This window comes from Ostrea edulis, chromosome 3 (assembly GCF_947568905.1).
Source record: "Ostrea edulis chromosome 3, xbOstEdul1.1, whole genome shotgun sequence".
Taxonomy (NCBI): Eukaryota; Metazoa; Mollusca; class Bivalvia; order Ostreida; family Ostreidae; genus Ostrea; species Ostrea edulis.
In genome coordinates, this window is record NC_079166.1 from 83,942,782 (window position 1) to 83,957,781 (window position 15,000).

General features: G+C 35.4%; 1 protein-coding gene and 1 pseudogene across 1 annotated transcript in view; one reads left to right on the forward strand and one right to left on the reverse strand.

Annotated features, from left to right (window-relative positions):
• Positions 1-15,000, forward strand: part of LOC125673012 (uncharacterized) — a 1,263,960-nt gene that overhangs the window by 170,784 nt on the left and 1,078,176 nt on the right. The window lies entirely within an intron of this gene.
• The window catches only part of LOC130046656 (mitogen-activated protein kinase kinase kinase 15-like), a 66,938-nt pseudogene that overhangs the window by 33,118 nt on the left and 18,820 nt on the right, over positions 1-15,000 (reverse strand).

Genomic DNA, 15,000 nt, shown 5'->3' on the forward strand with positions numbered 1-15,000 from the left:
TACATAATACATATATTAGAAATATTTAAAACTACTATACATCTGTACTATCTCCTTTGTTAGTTATGTGATTATTATTGAATGTACTTGTCAACTGATGAAAAATTTAAGCTGTTACACAGGCATAATTATGTATTGTTAAATACAGTTCCAATTTTCAAATACCTGTCAGTTATTGTGTTCATTATTTTTTCAATCTTGTATTCCGTTATAGGAGTTACTAAATATGCAGGCCACAAGTAGACTCCTGTATGTAATTTTTTTGCCTTGGCTGTTGATGAGGCGTATTTTCGCTAAAGACGTATTTCCTAATTGAGGCGTACTTTCTACAATTGGAGGGTTTTTGTACGGGTGTATTTTTGCTAGAGACGTATTTCCTAGTTGAGGCGTATTTTCTTTTTAAAGGCGTACTTATTAATCTAGACGTACTAATTTGCATAATTCAAGCTAAATTACGCCAGTATTTTTCATAGGATTTGTTGTTTTTTGTACGGGTGTATTTTCGCTAGAGACGTATTTCCTAGTTGAGGAGTATTTTCTTTTTAAAGGCGTACTTATTAATCTAGACGTACTAATTTGCATAATTCAAGCTAAATTACGCCCGGAGTACGCCTCAGGTACGCCAGTATTTTCCATAGGATTTGTTGTTAAAAATCTAGCTGGACTTTCAGAATTATGGGTACGCCAGGAAATTTTAAAAATTACGTGAGCAAATTTTCGTACGGGATTGTACATAGAGTCTCAGGATATATGCTTCAATTCAGAGAAAGACTTGATTACAATCAGATGAAACATAATTCATAGTAACAGTATGTTTTATTAATTATCACATAATTATATATTTGTTATATCAAAACTGTTTATACACAGTACAATATAAAAAAAGACTAGCTTTGTAAAATGAGGGGGAAGGCATGATGTGCTAATCATCACAGCAAAGCAAAAGTTTCTATAGTAACCAATATTAGTAACCAAGCTCCTAGCTACATAGTTGTGTTGTTGTCATGGTAACATGCAGTGTACCCCTGTTGCCATGCCTACCTGTCTGCCCGGTCCATGGCCAGAAATCCAGTGTGGACACTACGGGATCTATGGTATTTAAGCTCACTGTAATGACAAAGGCCGGCATCAGGAACCTTTGGCTTTGGAACCTCACATCGGTAATAACCTAGCCAAACCCTCTTTAGATCAACATCAGGCTTTGGACCACACATTAGTAACACCTAACCCCTCCCCTTTTATAGGCCAATATCCAGATTAAATTGTCCCAGAAACTTGTATCAACTCAACAGGCACGAGTTGCCACAGCTAATATCCCCCCTCCACTTAAGTTACTTTCTAGATGTCAAAATGAAGATCTCCAATGAGAAACAAAATTAATAAACCAACGAACTCAGTATCTAACACCACCGCGGTGGTCTAGAGGTAAGAGCATTCGCCCCAAATGCAGAAGGTCGGGGTTCAAATCCCGGCAGTGACAAACCTAAATCGTGAAAACAGGTAATAACAGTACCATCTCCATACGCTCGGCAACAGGTGTGAATGTCACAGGTCCTCGGATATGACCTTAAAAATGGATGTCCTGTGTTACAGAAGGTGTGGCACGCTAAAGAACCCTCACTGCTCAATGGCCGTAAGTGCCGTGCAAAGGCCTAAATTTGAAGCCCTTCACCGGTATTGGTGATGTCTCCATATGAGTGAAAAATTCTCGAGAGAGACGTTAAACAAGATACAGTCAATCAATCTAACAGATACAATATCTCACTCCCCGAGTCCCTGTCCAGGTTACACCGAGGTCAATATCTCACAGATAGAGTATCTCATTCACAGAGTCCCTGTATAGCTTACAACAAGCTCAATATCTCACAGAGTATCTCACTCCCCGGGTCCCTGTCCAGGTTAAACCAAGCTCAATATCTCACAGATAGAGTATTTCACTCCCTGAGTCTCTGTATAGGTTAGACCTGAAAGACTCTCACACAATCAGACATCACAACATGAAGACATAACATCGCTAGATGTACATCTATAGAGTATTATATGATTGTGTTATTCTTATTTCAACATATCATTGAGAGTTAGTGTAAGCTTAGATCAAAGAGTTATCAATTGTGCATTACAATTACTGTTAGCATATTTCTTATCTATGCAAGAATGGTGAGTCGACACACAATCATGCAACTGTCCCACACTATGTTCCTCTATAAATCATTTCATTACCATGTACACACACTTACTAGAAATTTAGCCCCCTCTTTATACACAGAAATTATCCATTTCATTTCTTCCAGTGAGGTTTTTATACAATCCATCCTTCCAAACCAACCTCATATTCTACAGCCCCTTCAGTCCTCATATCTAAATAGTCACATCATTACCATTTTCTACAGCCCCTTCAGTTCTCTTCTCTGAATAGTCATACTATATATTACATTGTATCATTACCATATCCTACAGCCCCTTCAATACTCATCTCTGAATAATCACATTATATACATTGTATCATTACCATATCCTACAGTCCCTTCAGTTCTCATATTTGAATAGTCATATTATATACACTGTAGTTACCAAATTCTTTAAAATCTTAATCATCATGTTAATAATTCTATTATATTCAGCAACTAAGTAGTGTTTAAGCCCAGTGATATTTACAGGAATGCAAGAGAAAGCAGAGATTTATAGCAAAGACCCTGAGTGTCATTTATTACTTAACCCTTAGTGTCCATTCATAACTGACCCCGTGTCCATTATTACTTGACCCCAAGTGTCCATTCATTATTTGACCCCAAGTGTCCATTCATTATTTGACCCTGAGCATCCATTTGTAACTAAACCCAAAATGTCCATCAGCCAGGAGGAAATTAGGCTGCACATTTAATTTCTGGAATCAAACTGAAAAGTGTCTGAAGTACACAAGACTGTGGGCCAAATATTGTTACTAGTTGTTTATTTTTCAATTTGCAAAATTTCCTAAAAATTAAGTACTTGTGGAAAATTTCAGTATATGGATTAATTTCATCAATGAAATGTTATTCCACAATGAGACAATCGGGAGCCAAATGAAAAGTTACCGATCCTAAACTTCTTCTGCTAGTCTACACTTCATGCAGTGCTAGTTACAAACAACGACTATGTTAACTCAAATAACAAATCTGCAACTGAATACACTTAGGGGAGATAACCCATGCTGCATCAAACAAGAGTTGCATACCTTTCTCGTTCTTTCTCCTCTGTGGCATCATATTCATCCATGTCCATTGTGTCATTACTGCCGATACTGGACGATGGTGACCGTGGCTCTCTAGAAATAGTTACAGCATTTAGCACAATACTGAAGTTTTACAAAGGACGGTAAATGGGAATGCAAACTGTGACATCATAATCAAACCGGGACTTCATAATCATGTAAAATCACTACAGAAATGTTGCAATCTGATCACACTCGTCCTTTTCCATAACCGGTTAGAAGACTCGGACGGGGATCAAGCACAAAGATTGCATCAAATCAATGCATTTATTCACCAGATGCGTGCATGTGGATAAGGTTAAAAGGCTAGATTCGAATCCCTGTATAATGTGTTACATGTATTTGCAAGATTATTTTTCACAACAGATTTAGTTTTGGTATCATTAACGTCTCATTCACTCTAATGCATCAACATATTAAGTGAAAATTGATAGTGGTAGAATATCTTGGCTATGCATGACATCTTAGCTGCATTTGCTTTCATCCCGAAGCCGAGCCTCGTGTTTCATATCATAACGTATGTTTGTGACGTCATAGTTGCATTTGTGTACATATAGCAACAGTCTCTATTAAATGGCATCGATCTACATATGAGGTCTATTTGCCGTTATGAAAATAGCTGAGTAGTTGCGATTGGAAAAGTTGGTGATGTTTTTTTAATATATATTTTGTGGTGTTTTTAGAAATGTCTTATGACTGTAGTACACTGCTAAATGTTGAGATGGAGGAGATTAATGAACAATAGGACCATGTTACTCGTAATTTTCCAAGAGAGCAAACAGACAAAGGTAAATCTAGTGTTCACTAAATCGCGAAAACTGGCTATTTCTAATTGTGAATATGCCAGTTTCAAAATAGGCAGTGCATTGAGTGGAACTTTGAATGGCTATAAAGTGGGACAGAGTGGACCTACAGTTAGTGTGGAAGACAATAAAATGTATTAAAAGCGGCTTCTGTTTAAATATGTAAATGTTGGAAATATAAAACACTATCGAAAGAAATATTTTACTAATTAAGTGGAAACAAAAAAACAAATATTTGCAAGTAATATCCTAGATATAATATGTACGAGCAACAAAATAATGTGATATGATAAGAATTCCATGTATTTAATTACTCCCATAATACTTCTCATTTATTTGATTTGTGTATCAGTCGAATGTCGGGTGATGAAGCTGCGAATGAGAAACTTAATAGCAGATTCACTTATGCAGTGATGAATATTTGTCCCACTCCCGCGTGTAGACAAATGGTTTCGCGCCTTACTATGTACAAAAAACTAGGACGTATTTCGAAACTGGCGCATTACAGTCCCTGAGAAGGTACATGTAATCATAATGCTTCTTATAATTAAATCGCACTTATTATAGTCAAATTAAACTTATTATAGTTAAATCGTACTTATAGTTAAATCATACTTATTGTAGTCAAATCATACTTATCATAGTCAAATCATACTTGTTATAGTCAAATCATACATAAAGTCAAATCATACTTATTATAGTCAAATCATACTTATAACCAAATCATACTTATTGTAGTCAGATCATACTTATTGTAGTCAAATCATACTTATTGTAGTCAAATCATACTTATTATAGTCAAATTATTATAGTCAGATCATACTTATTATAGGCAGATCAATGCTGGGAATGTAAATCTCTCTAACCTTTTCTTCTTTGGTAATTGCAGCTGTATGGTGTTTTTGAGTTGAATATGACTTTCCTGTCCAGCAGGCACTAATGAAAAACAAGAGGCCCATGGGCCACATCGCTCACCTGGGTCACCTTGGTCCATATCAGAAGACTTTCCATATATATTTGCATGTAAAACCGTAGTCCCTATTATGGCCCCCAACCTACCCCTGGAGGCCATGGTTTTTGCAAACTTGAATCTACACTATGTCAGAAAGCTTTCATGTAAATGTGAACTTCTTTGGCCCAATGGTTCTTGAGAAGAAGATTTGTAAAGATTTTTCCTAAATATTTGTATGTAAAACTTTGATCCCCCCCCCCTTGTGGCCCCATCCTACCCCCAGGGGCCATGATTTGAACAAACTTGAATCTGCACTATGTCAGAAAGCTTTCATGTAAATATCAGCTTTTCTGGCTCTGTGGTTCTTGGGAAGAAGATTTTTAAAGATTGTCCCTATATATTTGTATGTAAAACTTTGATCCCCTATTGTGGCTCCATCCAACCCCCGGGGGCCATGATTTGAACAAACTTGAATCTGCATTATGTCAGAAAGCTTTCATGTAAATATCAGCTTTTCTGGCTCAGTGGTTCTTGAGAAGAAGATTTTTAAAGATTTTCCCTATATATTTGTATGTAAAACTTTGATCCCCCCTTGTGGCCCCATCCGACCCCCGGGGGCCATGATTTGAACAAACTTGAATCTGCACTATGTCAGAAAGTTTTCATGTAAAAATCAGCTTTTCTGGCTCAGTGGTTCTTGAGAAGATTTTTAAAGATTTTTCCTATATATTTGTATGTAAAACTTTGATCCCCTATTTTGGCCCCATCCAACCCCCGGGGACCATGATTTGAACAAACTTGAATCTGCATTATGTCAGGAAGCTTTCATGTAAATCTCAGCTTTTCTGGCTCAGTGGTTCATGAGAAGATGATTTTTAAAGTTTTTCCCTATATATTTGTGTGTAAAACTTTGATCCCCCCTTTGGGCCCCATCTTATCCCCGGGGGCCATGATTTGAACAAACTTGAATCTGCACTATGTCAGAAAGTTTTCATGTAAAAATCAGCTTTTCTGGCTCAGTGGTTCTTGAGAAGAAGATTTTTAAAGATTTTTCCTATATATTTGTATGTAAAACTTTGATCCCCTATTGTGGCGCCATCCAACCCCAGGGGCCCATGATTTGAACAAACTTGAATCTGCATTATGTCAGGAAGCTTTCATGTAAATCTCAGCTTTTCTGGCTTAGTGGTTCTGGGAAGAAGATTTTTAAAGTTTTTCCCTATATATTTGTATGTAAAACTTTGATCCCCCCTTGTGGCCCCATCCTACCACAGGGGGCCATGATTTGAACAAACTTAAATCTGCAATATGTCAGGAAGCTTTCAGGTAAATTTCAGCTCTTCTGGCCCAGTGGTTCTTGAGAAGAAGATTTTTAAATGACCCCACCCTATTTTTGCATTTTTGTGATTATCTCCCCTTTGAAAGGGACATGGCCCTTCATTTGAACGAACTTGAAAGTCCTTCACCCAAGGATGCTTTTGGCCATGTTTGGTTGAAATTGGCCCAGTGGTTCATGAGAAGAAGATGAAAATGTGAAAAGTTTACAGACAGACGGACAGACAGACAGACGGACGCCGGACAAAATGTGATCAGAAAAGCTCACTTGAACCTTCAGTTCAGGTGAGCTAACAAGATGTACTGTGAGCAATGCTCACTAAGAATACCCCCCGCTTACCCCCAATCTCCCAAAGGGTGTTGTTAATAGGTATAAATTACCTCTTTCCTGAGTGTAAAAATATGGTATGCATTGGTAGAAGAAAATGGAAGATATAGTCCGAACACAAATCCATGGCATAAACCTATAATTTTGACCTTGAGATCAAAGATCAAGGTCATAAAGAGGTCATGAATGTACATGACACATAGTCTCATGGTGATACACCCATGTCTTACGGTATGACTATGTCAAAACCCTATAATCAATTTTCACCTTGAGGTCAAAGTTCAAGGTCATATACAGGTCATGAAGGTACTCGACACATCGTCTCATGGTGATACACTCATTTGTCAAATATGATATGCCTATGTCAAAGAACAAAGAAGTTATGGCCCGGACACGAATCCATTGTAAAAACCTTTAATTTTGACCTTGAGGTCAAGGTCATATGGAGGTCATGAAGGTACATGACACATCGTCACATGGTGATACACTCATGTGTCAAATATGGTATGCCTATGTCAAAGAACAAAGAAGTTATGGCCCGGACACGAATCCATTGTAAAAACCTTTAATTTTGACCTTGAGGTCAAGGTCATATGGAGGTCATGAAGGTACATGACACATCGTCTCATGGTGATACACTCATGTGTCAAATATGGTATGCCTATGTCAAAGAACAAAGAAGTTATGGCCCGGACACGAATCCATTGTAAAAAACCTTTAATTTTGACCTTGAGGTCAAGGGTCAAGGTCATATAGAGGTCATGAAGGTACTTGACACATCGTCTCATGGTGATCTACCTGTGTGCCAAATATGGTATGCCTAAGTCAAAGAACAAAGAAGTTATGGCCCGGACACGAATCTGCACAGACAGACGGACGGACGGACGGACAACCCGATTCCAGTATACCCCCCCCCCCCCACAACTTGTTGCGGGGGGTATAATAATGACTCACTCAACAATAAATGGATGCTTCAGCAAATCCTCTGCTTTGCTACGTAGTTCTGGCTTTGGTTCAAATGTCCTAATAATAGATCCCAAATTTAACGAAATGTCCTCAAAATCCTGCATATTCAAAAATGTAAGAGTCTCTAACTCAGTTCTGTTCTTACATTGCAAACCATGAAAAAAAAGATATCAAATACAAATATTCAAATACAAAACTTGTAGTAAATGTATTTTTGAGTTTGGTAGTAATATTCTGTATATCTGATATATTGCCTGAATCAGATGCACTAACAACATTCCATGTACGTTTGCTTTTAGGAAAATGAGGGTTATTATTAAATTTGAATTCCTTTCACATTATATAGTGTGTGATATTCCCTTCACACTTACTTGAGCACTTTGGTAACTTCTGACAATGTTTGATAGAGGAGAAGTCTTTGGTATTTTCTGACAGTATTTGTTAGAGATGAAGCCTTTGTCAATTTCTGACATAGTGTTTGACAGAGGAGAAAACATTTGGCAATTTCTGACATGATAGTGTTTGACAGAGGAGAAAGTCTTTGGCAAATTTTGACATAGTGTTTGACAGAGGAGAAAGCCGTTGGCTATTTCTGACATAGTTTTGATAGAGCCTTTGGCAATTTCTGACATAGTGTTTGATAGAGCCTTTGGCAATTTCTGACATAGTGTTTGATATAGCCTTTGGTAATTTCTGACATAGTGTTTGATAGAGCCTTTGGTAATTTCTGACATAGTGTTTGATAGAGGAGGAAGCCTTTGGCAATTTCTGACATAGTGTTTGATAAGAGCCTTTGGCAATTTCTGACATCGTGTTTGATAGAGCCTTTGGTAATATCTGACATCGTGTTTGATAGAGCCTTTGGTAATATCTGACAGTGTTTGATAGAGCAAGAAGTCTTTGGTAATTTCTGACATAGTGTTTGATAGAGCCTTTGGTAATATCTGACATAGTGTTTGATAGAGCCTTTGGTAATATCTGACATAGTGTTTGATAGAGCCTTTGGTAATTTCTGACATAGTGTTTGATAGAGCCTTTAATTTCTGACATAGTGTTTGATAGAGCCTTTGGTAATATCTGACATAGTGTTTGATAGAGCCTTTGGTAATATCTGACATAGTGTTTGATAGAGCCTTTAATTTCTGACATAGTGTTTGATAGAGGAGGAAGTCTGGCAATTTCTAACATAGTATTTGATAGAGATGAAGTCTTTGGTAATTTCTGACATAGTGTTTGATGAGGAGGAAGCCTTTGGTATTTTCTGACAGTGTTTGATATTTCTGTGAGACTTAATTGAAGGGGGGGGGCTTTGATATTTTCTGACATAGTGTTTGATATTTCTGTAAGAATTACTTGTGGAGGAAGGATTTGGTATTTTCTGACATAGTGTTTGATATTTCTGTAAGACTTACTTGAGGAGAAAGCTTTTTGCATTTTCTGACATACTGCCTGGGATTTCTGGATGCATTTTGTAAAATCCAACTTTAAACATGGCTGCCTAAGGACTACCCAGCTGTGAAATAGAAGACACATCTATCGGATTTACTTCCAGATTGATAGAACAGAGTTTTCCTTTAAAACTGGACATCAAAGTCGACATTTTGGGTTCGAGTTTGAATCCAATTGTGGGCCATGGATACCCATCTGATAAACACTATATAATTATCTCTTGAAATAAACATTATAGAAAATAGACATTACAATAAATAGATAAAACAATAAAACAAACCAATAAATAGCTACTGTAACAGAATAAGTACCTATGACAATACACAGAGAAATGGGAGGACAGTTGATGAACTTACCTCTATAAATGGCAGTTTTCCAGTCGCCATTTCTATGACAGTACAACCAAGAGACCAGATATCTGCCTGAAAAATTACAAGAGTGTTTACAATGAAAGCATCTATATGTGAAATGAAAAATCAATGCATGCAATAAAGATGATATCATATGTAATATGGAACATTAATACATTCAAAGATAATTCATATCGTATGATGTACATTCAAAGATAGTTCATGTGCCTGACTTATACAAAAGACACAAATTCGGATGTCGGGATGAACTTCCAAACATTTGTCCAACTAGACTTTAAGTGACTTCAGGTGGTTTATTTAAATTTTCTAAAGCCTGTGAAAATGTATGTTAAACAGTTTTGTTAATTAGGCTATCCTAGATTGATTATCTAATGATTCTAAATCCTGGCTATAGACAGTGAAAGATATTGTTAGAATGTTAGTGCTCTAGCGCTTGTAATGGCAGCTTGCACTGCATGCTTCCTAGGAGGCTGAGAAAGTTCTAGATTGATATAAGGTCTGCCAGGGTAATAATGTACATTGATTATTGTAAAGCGCTTTGAGCAGCATACGCTGGAAAAGGCGCTATATAAAACCAATTATTATTATTATTATTATTTACGGTAGTTAGAAAGTTGTTTTTGAGACTGTATATCTTATATCATTTAAAATCCCGCTTGAGAATTTTTCATCATATGGAGACGTCACCATTGCCAGTGAAGAGCCTCGGTGCAGTCTCATTCACAGGACCAGTTTAGTTTATTGGCACTTGGGTACGATGAGTAACGCAATAGAACATGATAACAGCCTAGTAACAGGGACTACTACAGTGTAACCTCTCTATACAGAAAACTCCTATACCAGAAAAATCTCCATCTACAGAATCTACAGAAACAAGTCAAAAATATCTTCCTTCATACATCTAGATGGCCACAAGAAAATTTGTTTAAAAGAATTCATCATTTAAAAGACAACAATATCTATCTCTGATCATAATTTCATAATACTGATTTCTATATTCTGACATGGTCTGTTAAAATGATAACTTTGTAAACTTGGTACTATCTTCCTGTCTATGATACAGGTAACATATGAACGGTGTTTTTAAGATCATTCTTTGTGAGCATGAATTGAAAATATACAAAGACATGAACTGCAACAAAACTATACAAAGTGGAGGCCTATATCCACAATTGAATTGCAATACAATACAGTAAAACTCTGATATAGCGAATTTCTGCGGACACTATAAAAATTCGCTATAAGCATAATTCACTATACGTTAATAGCGAATTCATAATTCAAATATAATGAATTCGTTATAAAACTGATTTGTTCTACATGTGTATCAGTTGTATAAGAAAGCAGCAATTAATATATTTGCTTTTTGTATAGTCTCTAAGAGAAATTAATCCTGTGTATTTTCGAGTAATATTTTACACAAGAAATTTACACACTGATTTATATATGATAATTTATCTTGATGGATTATTAAGTCACTCAAGAACATGTCGAAAGAAAAATGTCAACACAATTGTGTGTAATACATCTCTACAGCCCAGTAGCTAAATATTTCGTTACTAGCTTGAAAATATGGATGTATATTCAATTGCTGTTACAAAATTTAGAATTCATTTCAAAATTAGGGATTATCTCCCTCACGCATAGCTCTTATCCTTAGACGAATTTGACTCCACTTTTTTGGCACACTGTTTTTCACTATAATAGCTCTAAAACTACATTGTTATTTCGGATTTCAAACATTTCGGTTGAGCATCACTGAAGAAACATTATTTGACGAAATGCGCATCTGGTGCATCAAAAAAAGTTTTACATGCAAACAGTCTATTGCAGTTGTCATTTACTTGTTGCTTTACACAAATAAAGGAGTTTACGATAAAATAAATGCAATCAAATTTCAAATTCATTTAACGAGAATAGTAAACAATACCATCACTTATGTGTAGGTATTGTTTTGCTTTAACAACCTCTTTTGAAAAAATACAAACAGAAATTTCGTAATAAGTGTGGATCCTTTATGGCAATGGAAAGCGATTGTTAAAAATCAAAAGGAGTTTAAAATGAAGAGAAAAAAATGGGTCAAAGACTCAGTTGGCCGGGTTGCAATATTTAGAGTAAATAATTTGGGTAGGGATTTATTTGGTGGTAGTTATCTGGAGGACTGTTATGATTTGTTATGGCCTTAGTGTTGAAGGAGGCAGAATTGTAAAGTAAATTATCAAAACGAGTTTTGACGAGTGGAAAAAATGTTAGTTCCGTATCGGTAACGTGAGCGGACACGATTGTTTCCGGATACAGGGAGGGATTTTTGTCTTGTAAAAATGCCGATATATATATAAAAAAAAACCCACATCACATATTGCCGCAGGGCTTTTATTGATTAATAAAAAAACATGATACAGTGCTCCAAGTCGCATCTGCTATCAGGTCGCATTATGGCGACCTAAAAATATTTCTGGTCGCCATTTTCAAATTTCTAGTCGCCATGTTCAAAATTTCTACTCGCCATAGTAAAAGCTAAATTGTAAATATAAGACTTACAAGGTTTTTTTTTTAAATATGAATATCTTGCAAGTAAAAAATCAACACCATGTATACATTTTGTTTGTTTATATTTTGAAACTGAATAGAAATGTACTGTGAAACATGCTGGATGCTAACAAGTCAAGCATTTACTCTGGCAAAAGTTGTATTGCATTGGGCCATCCTGTATATTTTACAGTACGCTTCTGGAGAAGAAACCCAGCGTTCTACACAAGGATTTGCTTTAAAGTTATCAATAAGTGGGCCTTCACTGCTTATCATGTTATGCGAATAAGATTAAGAGCTCCTAGTTTTGTTGGATCTTTTGCTGAACAATTAGTACCAGCATCAATAAGAACACAACATCCCGAGTTTGATTGTCTTTGAAAATTAACAGCAACAGTTGCCCCGCTCGACTTACTGCTAATAATGCAGTCACGGACAACGACATGTCTCTTACTCTTACCGTGAATACTCACATTTCCACGTTTGAAAGATGTACACTCGGTCCTGGCGAAATAGGACAATGGATGTCTAGAAATTGTGGACGTTGCAGGCTTATTGGCCTCACAAATTCTGCAAAACATTTTGCCATCACGAAAATTTCCTCCGCCATTTCAGGACTGGGGTTCTTCCTTTACTTTTGCATTTCTCTTTAGACGTTGCTACGCCATCTTTTGATGCAGAACTTTCCCCGTGTGATTCTTGAATTTCTTTGTTACATGTACAAGGCTGAGGCTTCTGTTTTAATCCAAAGTGCTCTAAACCTCGTTTTCCCGCCATCTTGATTGTTTTGACCGAGACTAAAAATATTTATTCAGACTTCCGATCCCGATTCTAAAATTTTACTGGTTGCCCAAATTTTCTTCACTCGCGAAAATGCGACTTAATTATAATCTCTAGTCGCAAAATTGATTTTCTGGTCGCAAATGCGACCGTTTTACTCGCAACTTGGAGCACTGACTGATATATGTAATATTAAAGTAATTCCACCCTCCTGTGATGTCATCAGATTTTGCAAAATCAATGATATATTTAGATTTATGCATGATAGGAACATAAATTTTGTTAGGGTCTTTTCCGATATCTATTGTAAAAAATCTTGTTAAAAATAAACTATTTCAAAAGTCTAAGTTATAGATTAATAATCAATAATACGTTTTAAAATATTGAATCCAAGGGCAATAACTATGTTTTTATTGATTTCTTTATCAAGTCTATTATATGAAAGATTTCCTTTATTTTTATAGACATTTTGTATATTTTTGTGAAGATACAGTGTCATGAATTTGTTATGAATGCTAATATATCGTCATAATCAGTTTGTATGAAATTTTGATAACGCTGTTTAAGGAAAACTGCAATTTTCTGACCGTGATATATGATTCTGTTTATGTACGTCTCGCATCTTAAAAAGTGTGATGACCTATGTATTTTATTTGATAATTTGTTAGTTTTAACTATAATGAATGGAAATAAATACACTTTTAAAACTTGTATCAGATAAAACTGCGAGTATGGAGTTACCTTAAGTAATAATAACTAAAATGAACAATGACTTCAGGAGCTTGAATTGTATATGATTATATGATAAAGAAACAGAATTTCTCTATTTATATTGCAAATTTACAACTCATGCCCAGAAAATTTGACATTCATATATAATTGAATTTTTCCTCAGAGGTAGTGCAACTACCCGTACGAAAATTTGCTCACGTAATTTTTAAAATTTCCTGGCGTACCCATAATTCTGAAAGTCCAGCTAGATTTTTAACAACAAATCCTATGGAAAATACTGGCGTACCTGAGGCGTACTCCGGGCGTAATTTAGCTTGAATTATGCAAATTAGTACGTCTAGATTAATAAGTACGCCTTTAAAAAGAAAATACTCCTCAACTAGGAAATACGTCTCTAGCGAAAATACGCCTCATCAACAGCCAAGGCAATAAAATTACATACAGGAGTCTACTTGTGGCCTGCATATTTAGTAACTCCTATAACGGAATACAAGATTGAAAAAATAATGAACACAATAACTGACAGGTATTTGAAAATTGGAACTGTATTTAACAATACATAATTATGCCTGTGTAACAGCTTAAATTTTTCATCAGTTGACAAGTACATTCAATAATAATCACATAACTAACAAAGGAGATAGTACAGATGTATAGTAGTTTTAAATATTTCTAATATATGTAATATGTAGTTCAATAAGTAATTAACACAAATTCATAATGATCCTAAGGATGCAAACAAATTTTTAAAATGATAAAAAATAGACACATTATACATGTGATATTAAAATTCAAATACATTTCATGGAGTAGAGTTGAATTTTTTCCAATGATTTGTCAGTTTATGTCCCATAGAGTAAATTTGTAAAAGGTTAATTACAAGGGGGTGCTATATCTGTAACAATTTTTGGACATTATATGAAACTTACAACAGTTACCATGTAATAGTTCACAAAATTGACAATTATACCAATTTGAAATAGAAAGATAAAAAATTATATCAGCCCATCGATGCGCATCCATTTTCCCCCCATGCGTATAGATATGTAAAAAGCAAAATATTTATTAACATAACAGATTAATTTCTGACAAAGATTTGAATTTAGGTTATAAACATAATCAAAATGAAATTATACAATTAAAATCAGAGCTTAATTAATATTTTAAAACAATAGATCATGATGACTAGAAATAAACTGTAATAAGATAACTGTTAAGCACTATGGTAATTCCGAACCACAGCAAATAATGTATATATATACTCTCCTTTGAATCCACAAATCATCAAACACTCAATCTTTGGGAAAAGACCATAGGCTAAGAGTGTTAAGATTTTGAATAGCACAGTCATCATTATTAGAGCAGTTGATTAAAAATAAATCTCAAAGAATTACATTCGAAATTTTGTTATTTGGCACAAGCACACGAGTATGACAGTAGGGTTCTTTCGAGTTGCTTACTGGCACAGGCTTATTTTAACTGCAAGGTACTGAGGTGTTGCTGAC